General features: G+C 41.7%; 1 protein-coding gene across 2 annotated transcripts in view; it reads right to left on the reverse strand.

Moving 5' to 3' along the window:
- OTUD7A (OTU deubiquitinase 7A) overlaps positions 1-13,195 on the reverse strand; it is a 372,245-nt gene that overhangs the window by 170,471 nt on the left and 188,579 nt on the right. The window lies entirely within an intron of this gene.

Consider the following 13,195-nt stretch of genomic DNA (forward strand, 5'->3'; position numbering starts at 1 on the left):
TAAATAGGGGTTGGCACTCAGAATAGATGATGAAACACTCCAAAATAATTAGATAAAGACACATGGACCAATAGAAAAGCAGCAAGTTAGAATATGCAATTGAAAAGAAACGACCCATCAGCATGTGAAAAGATAATCAACCTTAGTTAATAATGAGGAACTTACAAATAAAAGTATAAAATAACCATGAACGATGCCTATCCACCCCTAAAAAAATTAAGTTTGAAAACATGATTCCTGGTGAGGTGAATTGGGTAGTTTTTTACACTGCTATAGGTAGTATTTTGGGCTAGTGGTGAGGTCAGTGGAGGGCATTTTTGTTTTCAGTATCTAAATTAAAATTTTTTTTAAGTTTATTTATTTATATTGAGAGAGAGCAAGAGAGTGAGAGAGAGAGAGCAAGCGAGAGAGAGAACAAGCACAAGCGGGGAAGGGGCAGAGAGAAAGAGAGACAGAATCACAAGCAGGCTCTGTCCTGTTCGCGCAGAGCCAGACATGAGCCTTGAACTCATAAACTGTGAGATCATGACCTTGTGTGAGATGAAAAGTCAGATGCTTAACCGACTGAGCCACCCAGGTGCCCCAAGTATCCAATTTTTTTTTTAATGTGCATACTCTGTAACTCTACAATTCTGTCTCTCAGTATCTTCCTTAAAGTCAACCTTGCTCATGTGCATGAAGAAGCATGTATAAGGGTGTTCCTTGCAGCACAACTAGAAATATAAAAAACAATTGTTTGTTAGTAGGAGGATGGTTCAATCAAGTATGACCCGTCTAGAACGTGACCCGTGATATAGGTGTTAATATGGAAATTTCTCTAAGGCATATGAGAATATCCATGTATTATAGTGTGATTTACAAATGCAGAAAGGAAAAAAAATCTCTTGTAGATAAATGTCTGCAGGAGGCACACGTGCTATGATTGTGATGGCCTCTCAGCAGTGTGGGGCTGTGGGAGGGAGTGGAGTAGGGTTTTTACTTTTACTTTATGGCTTTCTAAGCTCTTTGCCTGTGTGCTCAGGTAATACACTATATTTATTTATTTTTTTATTTTAGAGAGAGAGGGAGAGCGAGCAAGGGAGGGGCAGAGAGAGAGAGAGAGAGAGAAAGAGAGAGAGAATCCCAAGCAGGCTCCATGCTGAGCACCCTCAATGCAGGGCTCAATCCCATGACCCTGGGGTCATGACCTGAGCAGAAATCAAGAGTCAGATGCTCAACTGACTGAGCCATCCAGGTGTCCTGAGTAATACACTATATTTTAAACAATGTTTTCCACTGAAGCTATTGAATAAAATATGCCAGACGTGACAGGACCTGAATTAAAACATGGAAGCATAAATGAACAAGAGAAGAACAGAAAGATTTGGTTTGGTTGGACACGTGCTCAGTATTGAGAAGCAAAGGAGATAGTGTGTAGAGCACAGATCTTGGAGAAAGCTAGAGACAATTTTGAATTTCAGCTCTGCCATTCTTTGCAAGTGGGATCTTTGGGAAGTCACTAAACATTTTTGAATCTATTTCCTCATCTATACATGGGGAAGATGCTACATCTTTCTCATAATTTTATAAGGCTTAACAAAAGTTAAAAATCTATCTATCTATCAATCAGATTTCTCTGCCTTGTCATAGCGACTGACACAGAGTCTCAGTGCCTACTAGTTTATCTCCCCACCTTTTTCTTTTCCCATCATTCCTTTATTTCTCCACTTCTATACTCAAATGCTGTTAACTGAGCCCTTGCTCTGTGTTAGGTGCCAAAGATACAATCCAAAATCAGATATGATCTCTGCCTTTGAAGAATATTGAGGTTAGTGGCCTAAAAAAATTAAAGAAGCAGGTACAACATGCAGTGCTTAGTGATATTAGAGAGACAAGATGGCAAAAATTCATTGGCAAGGAAGCTGCCCTCTGCTGGAGTGCAAGAGAGAAAGACAATGACTCTGAGGGAGTTATCCCTCATGAGAAAACCACTGTAGGACTAGGAATTGTGTAGGTTAGGGGTAGAGGGCTGGTCTTTGTGTGGGTGTAGAGTGGGGCAGTGTGGACAGAGCCAAAAAGATAGAGGAAGATGTGTACAAACCTGGAAGACAACAGAGCAAGGACATATTCCAGAAACAAAACTGTAAGTTTACAAAATTCATACAAAAGAGACCAAAGATAACCTAAATAAATGGCAAGATGTACTGTCTGCATGTACTGGATGTACTGTACTGTAAGATAAAGGACAGTTAAAATGTCAATCATTCTCATATTGATCTATGAATTCAATGCAATCTCAATCAACATTGCAGAAGGATTCTGTGTAGACAAGAGCAAGCTGTTTCTAAAATTCATATGAAAAGATAAAGGAGCTAGATTAGCCAAAACAATTTTGAAAAAGAAGACAATGTTTGAGGATTCACACTACCCAATTTAAAATGCATTATAAGCCTACACTGGTGAAGATAGTAGGAATTGGACAAAGGTTAGACACATAGATCAATGGAATGGAAAATAGACAACAGCTTTTTCACAAAGGTACAAAAGCAATCCAATGCAGAAAATACTAACTTCTCAACAAATGGTGCTGAAAAAGTGGAGATCAATATACCAAAAAAAAAAAAAAAAAAAAAAAAAAAAAGGAAAAGGAAAGAAAGGAGGAACAAAAAAAGAAACTCAATATATACATCACATAATATATAAAAATTAATTCTAAGTGGATTATAAGTCATGTATGCATGTATATTTAAGTGTTCACTTGCTAGTGGGTATATGTACATGTTTGTGTGCATGCATGTCCGTATGAATCTGTTCAGTGTTCAGGAGTGTGTGTGAGTTTCTGTGTGTCAGTGTCTGACTGTATGTTCATATGTTTAATTTGGGTGTGGGAGCACAGACATGCATGTGTGCATGAGTGTGTGCATGTGTATGCAAGTGTATGCACAGTGTGTGTAAGTATAGTGTGTGTCTCTGTGTGTGTTAAGGGTTGAGGTAGGGAAAGCTGTCTGAGACATTTGGAGAGAAGTACCAGTGGGCTGCACATTTACATTTGGAGATTTTCAGCATACTTATAGTAAGTGAAACAAAGGGAACAGATGCCATAATTCTTTTCTATTAAAAATTATTTAAATTTCGGGGGGGGGGGTTGCTGGGTGGCTCAGTTAAGCATCTGATTCTTGATTTCAGCTCAGGTCGTGTCTCACAGTTTGTGGGTTCCAGGCTTGCATCAGGCTCTGCATTGACCGTGCAGAGCCTGCTTGGGATTCTCTCTCTCCCTCCCTGTCCACCCCTCCTCTGCTCATGCTCAGCCTCTCACTCTCAAAATAAACATGAAAAAAAATTTTTTAGACTTACTTAAATTTCATGGGGTTCCTGGGTGGCTCAGTCAGTTATGCGTCAGACTCTTGATTTTGGCTCAGGTCATGATCTCATGGTTTGTGCCCTGCATGGAGCTCTGTACTGACAGCATGGAAACTGCTTGGGATTCTTTCTCCCTCTCTCTTTTCCCCTTCCTCTCTCTCTCTCTTAAAATAAATAAATAAACTTTAAAAAAATATTTAAATTTCACAAGCACAGGACAATTTCAGCTTTTGGAGTTTTATTTTTTTATAGGCTCATTATTAGTTGAATATTTATACATGTTAACAACTGATAAAATTCAGTGTGTTTTATCCAAATGTCTGTCTTTCTAAAAACAAACCAAATAAAAAAGGAAAAAAAAATAATCCCTATGGATGATATTATCCTGGATGATTGAAAATTTTAAGTAGATGACATCTAGATGAATGGATTTTTAAGAACCTACCCAGATTTCTATAATTAATTACCTGGCAACTTTGTGACCCAACGTGTTAATCTACTAGCTGTTCTTTTTGAGTTACCTAGGTTTTAAACATTAGTCACTATAGAGACACCTGTTTTAGGACATAAATCCACACCGGCATGCAAACAAACTAGGACAATTTACTTCTATTCCCCGGTTCTCATTGCTTCATATTTGAAATGAGGATAGTAGTTCCTATTATACATGGTTGTGGTGATGGTTACATAACACGATGTTGGCTTAGCGTGAGCACCAAAAAAGGGTAGGTATGATTATTATTGTTATTGCCTATTTACTTCTTTGCCAATATGCTCTTTAATAACTTTGAAACCTAATAGAACCCTCTGGAGTACCATTCTTTCAGAAAATTTGCTTCTGGTAGCTTTTGTATCATAGGAAAAGAACTTATAATTATTCAAAAGTTGTTTCTGTACTGAAATCGATGAATACGAAGTTCGACTTTACAGGTTCAGCTATTTGAGTCAAGAAAGAAAATGCCTTTTAAAGCAGAAAATATGTATGTCCGCACTCCCCTGAGGAAAGAACGTTGAAACCAATTTCCCTCAAATGTTAAGCATTGATGGGCTGGAGACTAAATGGCAAGCACTGCAGCTCCAGAGGAAACAGTCACAGCAAGTCTGAAGCAACGGACTGTCAACCAAAAAATTTTTTTGTCATTGTCATGAATGGAGTTTTTTTTTTTTTTTCCTGAACTGCACGGTGTCCCCACAAATAAGCTGCCTCTGGGCTCAGCCCTCTCTAATCAATTGTCAGGGATGTAATCACAGCTACCAGAAAAGGGGAGAACAGGATGATGGAACAGGAATCAAGAAAGGAAGATTATTTTAAAGATTGTTAAAGAACGGGGACACGATAGGCAAGAAGGAGGGAGAGAAGGAAGATGGGAGAAATAGAGAAAGAAACGAAGGAGAGCTCAACTGAGAACAACATGCCCAAGTACAATCAACACTACACATTTCATAGATGCTGTATCAGTTACCTATTACTCTGAAACAAATTACTCCAAAATTTAGTGACTTAACATATTTATTATGTCACAGTTTCTCTGGTCAGGTATCAGGTTATGTATAACTGGGTCATCTGACTCAGAGTCTCTCATAGATTGCAACCAAAATGTTGGCTGGGGCTGCAGTCTTGCATAAAGGCTCCACCAGGGAAGGAACCCCTTCCAGGTTCACTCATGTGATTGTTGGCAGAATCATTTCTCGAAAGTCACTGAACTGAGAATCAATTTCTTGTCACATGGGATTTCCCCTGGTGAAACTGCAAAATGACAGCTTGTATCAGAGCAAGGACATGAGAAGAATCAGTGAGAGCATGTGCATAATGGAGCTTCCAGTCTTTTGTATCCTGATCTTGGAAGTGGCAGCCCATCGTATTTGCTGTACCCTGTTCATTGGGTGCAATTCACTAGGTGCAGCCCCCACACAAGGATGGGGGACAACACAAGGATGTAGATATCAGGAGGCAGGAAAGATTGGGAGCCATGTCAGAAGCTTCCTACCACAGACGCCCTTGCAGCATCTATATGAGGGTTCAAGTTCATTGTGCAAGTCAAAAGGCAGCATCTTAATATGGTGCTACATGATCACTGATAATTTGTCAGGAATGTTTTTTTAAAAGTTATTTATTATTGAGAGAGAGAGAGAGCACGCAAGTAGAGGAGGGACAAAGAGAGAGGGAGAGAGAATCCCAAGCAGGCTCCACACTGTCAGAAAGAAACCTGATGTGGGGCTTAAACTCACGAACTGTGAGATCATGACCTGAGCTGAAATCAAGAGATAGATGCTTTACCAGGTGCCCCATTCATCTTTTTTTTTTTTTTTTTGGCTAATTGTTGTAGAAAAATTTACTCTAAACTTGAAAAAAAAGGGAAAAAATGGGGATTACTTGTGTTTTTGATATCCTGCTAAAACACTGACTTATTATAAGCCTGTTTTATCTGATTCTGAAACTCTTGAGAAGTGTTACAACTCCTTATGTAACAACTAACGACTTACAAAGATGCAGAAGGTTTATAGCTCTGTAAAATTAGACACTAAGTTGCAAAAATTTATAACAATGTGATTTTTATTGCCCTCAGTACAAAAGTTAACCTTAGATAAAGTATTATTTTATTACCCTCTAGGGAGTTAGCTTAACATAGCATCTTATTTCTGTATTTCTTTTCTAGCTGACTATAAATTCTAGTTACTCAAGTGTACTTGGAGCCAGATCATTTATCTTTTGCTGGTTCCCTTATCAATGAGTTAAGTAAAGTTTTGGTGCATGCTAATAAATGATTTTGTCTGAGAACTGGGCTTTGCATGCTTTAGGAATTCCCACAAGGTACAGAGGGAATTCAGCAAAACACTAGAAAAGGATCCCTAGAGACACTGCTCTCCAGGCATTATCTTAACTGACCACCCCACATGCACACATTCGTGGTGGCACAATGTCTATGTGGATGACAGGCCTCTCTGATCACAGAAGATTTAAAAACTGCCCCTGAGAATGTAAGCCTGTTAAGAATTGATATTCATTCTATCTCACTGGGGACTGTTCTTCTTTTCCATGGCTCGGCACCTGGGCTTTGAGGAGGAGGCCCCAAAGCTGGGTCTGGTTACTAGGGTTTCCTGATTGGTGATGCCAATGAGCCCACACTGAGGTACACACATTGCCATGGGCCTAAGAAAAAGCTGCATACAGAAATGCTACCCTAGAAGGTATAGCCAACATGGAGAAATACATTGACTCCAGGAAAGAAAGATCCAGAATATGACATACTATATACATTAAAGTTTTAAAAACAAGTATTCAGCTATCTCTGAACTTCTCTGGGAGACTCAGTCTACACAGATACTTGGAAGGCCATAATGGGATCAAGGACACAACTGCATTCTAGAAGATTACATGGTTCCAAAGAAAGCTGTAGGGGTAGGGGAGGTCAGTGTCACACATGGAAATGATCACAAAGGGATGCAGAGGCGAGGATGGTGACAACAGGGCATCCAACCTTGGCAGCAGGACCAGATCTAGGCCGGAGTGAGCAGGGAGAGCCTGGGCACCCCTGGGGCACATTAAGATTTTTCAAGGGACACGAGTGTGGAACACTTAAACAATCAACTTTCAGGGCACCTGGATGGCTCAGTTGGTTGAGTGTCCGACTTTGGCTCAGGTTATGATCTTGCAGTTCGATCCCTTGTTGGGCTCTGTGCTGACAGCTCAGAGACCGCAACCTGCTTCAGATTCTGTCTCCCTCTCTCTCTGCCCCTCCCCCACTCATGCTCTGTCTCTCTCAAAAATAAACATTAAAAAAATGTAAACAACCAACTTTCACATTCTCAAATCCATATATAATCTATCCTAAAATCCATCTGTGGGTAAGACGCCTTCCCTGCAGGTTCTTCTTTCCCACGTCCTCCATTGTTCTGGAGTGCAAACCTCCAGATGCCACACAAAGGGACAGACAATGACTCCTTACACCAGAAGCCTCCTCCCCAGAAGCCTCTCTGTTATCCATCTCATTAAGACTGTTCCATGATACATTTCATTTTGTTTTTTAATTATCCTGTTTTGATCAACTTAACACTAATCAATACTACAAATGGTATTAGTAAAAAGCCAAATGAAATATTTTAACATATGTATGTGTGTGTTTATATATATATATATATATATATATATATATATATATATATATATATATATCTGTGTACCAAACATACACAAACAAATATGCCAAGACATGTGACAGGATAATCAGTGAATGTCTTTTAAGCAGAAAATTATGATAGATTTTTGTGGAGGATGTGGAATTTCATATTTCTATATAAATTCAAGGAGGAAACAAAATGGTGTAAACTTTCAAAGTGAAGGAAGGATCTATTTATTCTGTATTTTGAATGGGTGGTTTTTATATCCCGTTATGTGTGTACGTGTATGTGTGTGTGTGTGTGCATATATATTTTTTAATGCTTATTTATTTATTTTGAGAGAGAGGGAGAGAGAGAGAGAGCGAGAGAGCGAGCGAGAGAGAGAGCAAGCAGGGGAATGGCAGAGAGGAAAGGACAGAGAGAGTCCCAAGCAGGCTGCGTGCTCAGCATGACTGTGAGATCATGACCTGAACCAAGATCAAGAGTCAGACACTTAACCAACTGAGCCACCCAGATGCGCCTCCACAATGTATATTTTTTAAAAGTGCTAGATCTGAATGAAAAGTACAGCAAAGGGGATATAGTCAATAATATTGTAATAACCAAAGGGGTACATGCACTCCCATGTTTATAGCAGTGCTACTGACAATAGCCAAAGTATGGAAAGAGCCCAAATGCCCATCAACGAATGAACGGATAAAGAAGATGTGGTACATATGTATACAATGGACTGTTAGTGAGCAAAAAGAATGAAATCGTACCATTTGCAACAACGTGGGTGGAACTAGAATGTATTATGCTAAGTGAAATAAGTCAGTCAGAGAAAGAAATATTGTATGATTTCACTCATACATGGAATTTAAGAAACGAAACAGATGAACATAGGTGAAGGGAGGCAAAAATAAGATAAAAACAGAGAGGGAGACAAACCATAAATGACTCTTAAATACAGAGAACAAACTGAGGGTGGCTGGCAGGGTGATGGGTCAGGGGGAAGGGCTAAAGGGGTGAGGGGTACTAAGGAGGGCACTTATCGGGATGAGCCCTGGGTGTTATATGTAAGTGATGAATCACTAAATTTTATTCCTGAAATCATTATTATACTATATGTTAACTTGGATTTAAATTTAAAAAAATAAGAAATAAAACTTAAAATATAACATAATAATGTTTTATGGTGACAGATGGTAACTACACTTATCATGGGGAGCATTGTGTAATGTACAGAATTGTTGAATCACTATGTTGTATACCTGAAACTAACATATGTCAACTATACCTCAATAAAAAAGTGACGCATCTGTGCTGTTTTAAAATGTCATTATTGGGGCACCTGGGTGGTGCAGTTGGTTAAGTGTCTGACTCTCAACTTTGGCTCAGGTCATGATCTCATGGTTTGTGAGTTAGAGCCCCGCATTGGGCACTGAGCTGATTGTGCGGAGCCTGCTCGTGATTCTCTCTCTCCCTTTCTCTCTCACCCTTCAGCACTCTCTCTCTCTCAAAATAAATAAAGTTAAAAAAATAAAATGTCATTATTACAATATGAAAGAAATTACATCTTTGTCCCTATTTAAATTTATGATGTAAAATGTCAGACGTGCACTTGGATGTGTGCTTGCGAGCACAGGATTTCAAGACCAGCTGAGGGAGTGCATGGGTCACATGCAGACCTATCTGTGAGTATCAGATAAAAGGCTTATGAGCACAGGCAGCTGGATTCCACAGCTTCTGGAGCAATCCTGGGCTGGAGGGGAAAAGCCTCTGGTTTGATGGGAAGGCCAGGAGAGGGTCTGAAGGCCAGGGAAGGATGGCACAGGAGGACGCTCAGGTGGGACTGGTGTTAACCAGTCTTGTCACCCAGTTGGGAGGTAAGATGTAGTCAGTGGCACAGGGCCATGGGCTCCAAGGCCGGTCTCATTTCTCAGTGACTATCAAGTGCCTTTTGTGGGCACAATGAGCTTTAATTCTGGGCACATGAGAAAACCATGAAAAACAGACCAAAAATAATGAATCACAGATTTCCGGTCCTGACCCAAGGGACACAACCCCACAGACCACAAAGTGCCCTCAAGAGCAGCGCTGTGCTATTTCACAACGCAATTGTTGATAAAAACTGAGTCAAAGTGGGTGGGAGGACAGGGGAAGGGAGCTGAAAGTCACTGCTCACTATGAGCTAAGCATTCCCCTAGGTCTGCATACTTACAACATGATTTCTAGCATTCTTACCAAGTGTCACAGCTCTGGGAACTTTTCGTGAATTAACTCACTTTGTCCTCAGCTGAGCCCCATGTGGAGGGCATCATCACCACCATCCCCATTTCAGAGATAAGGAAACTGAGGCCTAGAGAGCTGATTCACACTTGGCCCCCAGCCAGGCCTTGGTGTAACCAAGAGTTGGGCTTGAGGCCTATGGATGGAAACCACATCGGTGTATCCCTGGCAGCCCCAGTGGACGGGAACCTTAATTCCATCCTTGGGAGAGGAAGCTGGAGACACGTGCCTGCAGTGGGGCCATGCTGAGACCACTGCTCACCTTCCTCCATCTGCAGCTCCTTCTGCTCAAGGGGACATTCTGCTCAGTTTAGGACATTCAGAGGGACAGCCCTACTACAGGACTTCATGGGCTTTGGCGTTTGCCCTACGCAGCTCCTTTCTGACAACAGCAACTGTTGAGTGTGGACCCTGAGGGTCAGGAATGGGTTTTCTACATGGAATCCTTGGTGCTGAGTGCTGCTAGATGCACCAGTAGAAGAGGGAGGTGAACATTCTGTCCTGCCCTCCAACACTCAGCACCTGGAATCAAGGGACACATCCACTTGGAATCAAGTGGCACCTGGAATCAAGGGCAAATCCACTCTGGGAGGCCTAACCAACAGGGACAACTGTCTCCACTGGGCAGATGGGAAGCCATGGCAACCCAGCCAGATAGCAGGGAGTGAGCACCTGATCCCAGATCCTAGAACCAGACAGACCATGGGCTAGGACTTCACACAGATGGAAGGACATACCTGTCTCACCCAGCACCTCCACCCTTTTGCTCCACATTTGGCACCAATGAGCAGAGCCCGGTTCCCCAGGCAGACATCAAGCCCTGGGCTCTACTGTCCTTCTCCCAGCCTGGGTGTGCCACCCCAGCCCCGTGGCTGCTTCAGGGCCCAGACTCTGTCCTTCCTGGGGAGGTATAGCTCACTGTGTGTGGGAGGGACATGGAAAGACATAGTGCCCTGATCACATCTGCCATAAAGAAAAATGGGGTCCCGGGACACAGACAGAGATCTGTGCAGCCCTCAGGACAGTGGCTGTGGGAGTCCCCAGGAATAGGGAAGTCAAGGGAGCAGGAAGACAGAGACTCATGGACCTGCTCAGGCCACTGAGGAGGTCCCCCCCAGCAAGGCCTGGGACCTGCAAGCCTTGGGGAAGGGCTTCTCCACAGGGGTCTTTTTTCCTTGGCTGTTTCTATGTCATTTTCAAGAACACAGGTTAGGAGCATGCTACTCACTTAAGACCAGATAACTCAGGTTTCCAAGTGGACAGAGTTCCACAGGATGCACTGAGAAGAGAAGAAAGGCAGCTCTGATATTTCCACCCACACATTTGAATGAAACCCAAGTGATTTCCTCTGTGTTTACGCAGAACTGCACATCTGGGTTTTAACTGTGTTTCACTCAACCCTTAAACTATTATGTTGTGCCTATATCATGGTCCCTTCTCCAAGGAGCTCATCAAAGGGACACAGAGATAGGCGGAGGGTTCCTGACATGTTAACAGCTAAAAAGGAGGAAGATAGGAGGAGGAGGCGGTGGTGAGCCTTCTGGGAGACTTCGGGTTTATGCCCATGTAGAGATGTTACATCTGGGTCTTCAGGGCCCATCCTCTGCCATGGCTAACCTCAGGGTGGCTGGCCTGGCATCACCCAGAAAGTAAGAGAATGGGTGACACCTCAGAGGGGCCTCAAGCTCAGCCTCGAAAGCCACAAGCCAGGAAACATGCAGGATGAAGCATGCATGCCTACAATAGCCCTTCTTTGTGGAAACCAGCCCTCGTGTGCTTTCAAAAAGTCATGGGGAAGGAATTCAGGCAAGTAAAATTTTTAGAGGAAGCACTTTTCAGATACTCTAGCTAAATATGTTCTCCAAGGGCAGTCTTTTTGTTTGTTTTTTTAAGACAGCCTAATCCACGTCCATGTGTTGTAGCTCCTAAACTAACATGTATTTTCTTGGTATAATTTCCAAAACATTCTCAAGGAAGATTCCAAGACAATGGAGCTCAAATAAACCCATGGGGACCTCATCTACACAGAAATAAACCTAATAATCTTCAAACAAAAAGTCCCATTGCTTGCTAGTGACTGAAAGGCAAAACTGCCAGCAGACTAGGCAGATCCAAGCCCAGTGAGGGGAAGGAGCAAAGCAATGAAGAGTGCTAGAAATAACCAGAATGGCAGAGTGGATACCATTAGGATGCTTCTCACTGATGAATGCTTCCTGTCTTGGGGATTTTGCATCTCTATGCAACCTTCTAACTTCAGGGACTTAAAAATATGACCACTCACATCCTGGGGAACCTCTGCCCTGTCATTCAGCATTATCAGCATTTTCGCTTAGGGTCTTATTCAGCTTTCAGGGATTACAGAAAATCTCAGGAGTGAAGCAGCATCCAGAGGCACTCAGCCTGTCCTCCCTGCCACTGATAATAAAAACTAATACTAAGTGAGGCCAACTGTGGGCTCCATCCCTGCCAGACACCCCGTGCAAGGGTTACTCTTTGCCTCCTAATTTTCATGATAAGGACACTGAGGGTTTATGAGATGAAGTATTTGCTCAAGGTCATCCAGTTAGTGTGTGCCAGAGATGGGATGCATATCAGACGCGCACCCAGACGGTCTAATTTCAGAGTCCTTCTCTTGACTGCTTTGATATATCCCCTTGTGTGGCAGCTCAAAACCACGGAAGAATGAAAAAAATAACGAAACCTATTGCAGGGAAGAAATGTGGTGCTGATTAACTGATTAGTTAAAAATCATCACACAACTGTCAATAAATGCTAATGTGGGTGAAAAATGGGCTAGGCAGGAGAATATTCACATGGTCTCAAAGTTTGCCCCACTGATTACTTATTAATTACAAGGGATAAAAACCAGTAACTTTATAAGGGAGAATTCTGGCAGAGACCAACTTAACCAGGTGAACAAACTTGTCATCACCATGCCCGGTTACAATGATATGGTGAACCCACTGCTGCATTGTAAACACACAAAACGTGTGTCTGTGCCTAGGGAGGAAGGAACAGCCAGGAAAATCCAGACTGTGAGACTCTGCTCAAAATAAATGGCTTATTAGGTTCTTCAACAACGTCAAAAATCAAAAAAGATAAAAGCAAAAGTAGCATTTTGATTTAGATTTAAAGACACCTAACCAAATTCAGGGCATGATATTTAACTGAATGCAAGATAGGGGAAAACAGCTACAAAGAATATTTTGGGAACAACCAGAGGTATTTGAATACTATATGTTGGATAAGATTACTTTATCAATGCTAAATTCCCCAGTGATAATGGTACTACAGTTTTGAAGTAAAAAGCCAATAGACTTAGGAGATATTTGCCAAAGTATGTCATGATGTCTGCAACCTACTTTCAAATGATTCAGAGGAAAACACTAAACACACATATATGTACACACCCAAATATATATTCCATGTGTGTATGTGTGTGTGTCTATGTGGGTAAACAACTGGT

Source organism: Panthera onca, chromosome B3, assembly GCF_046562875.1.
Source record: "Panthera onca isolate mPanOnc1 chromosome B3, mPanOnc1 haplotype 2, whole genome shotgun sequence".
NCBI lineage: Eukaryota > Metazoa > Chordata > Mammalia > Carnivora > Felidae > Panthera > Panthera onca.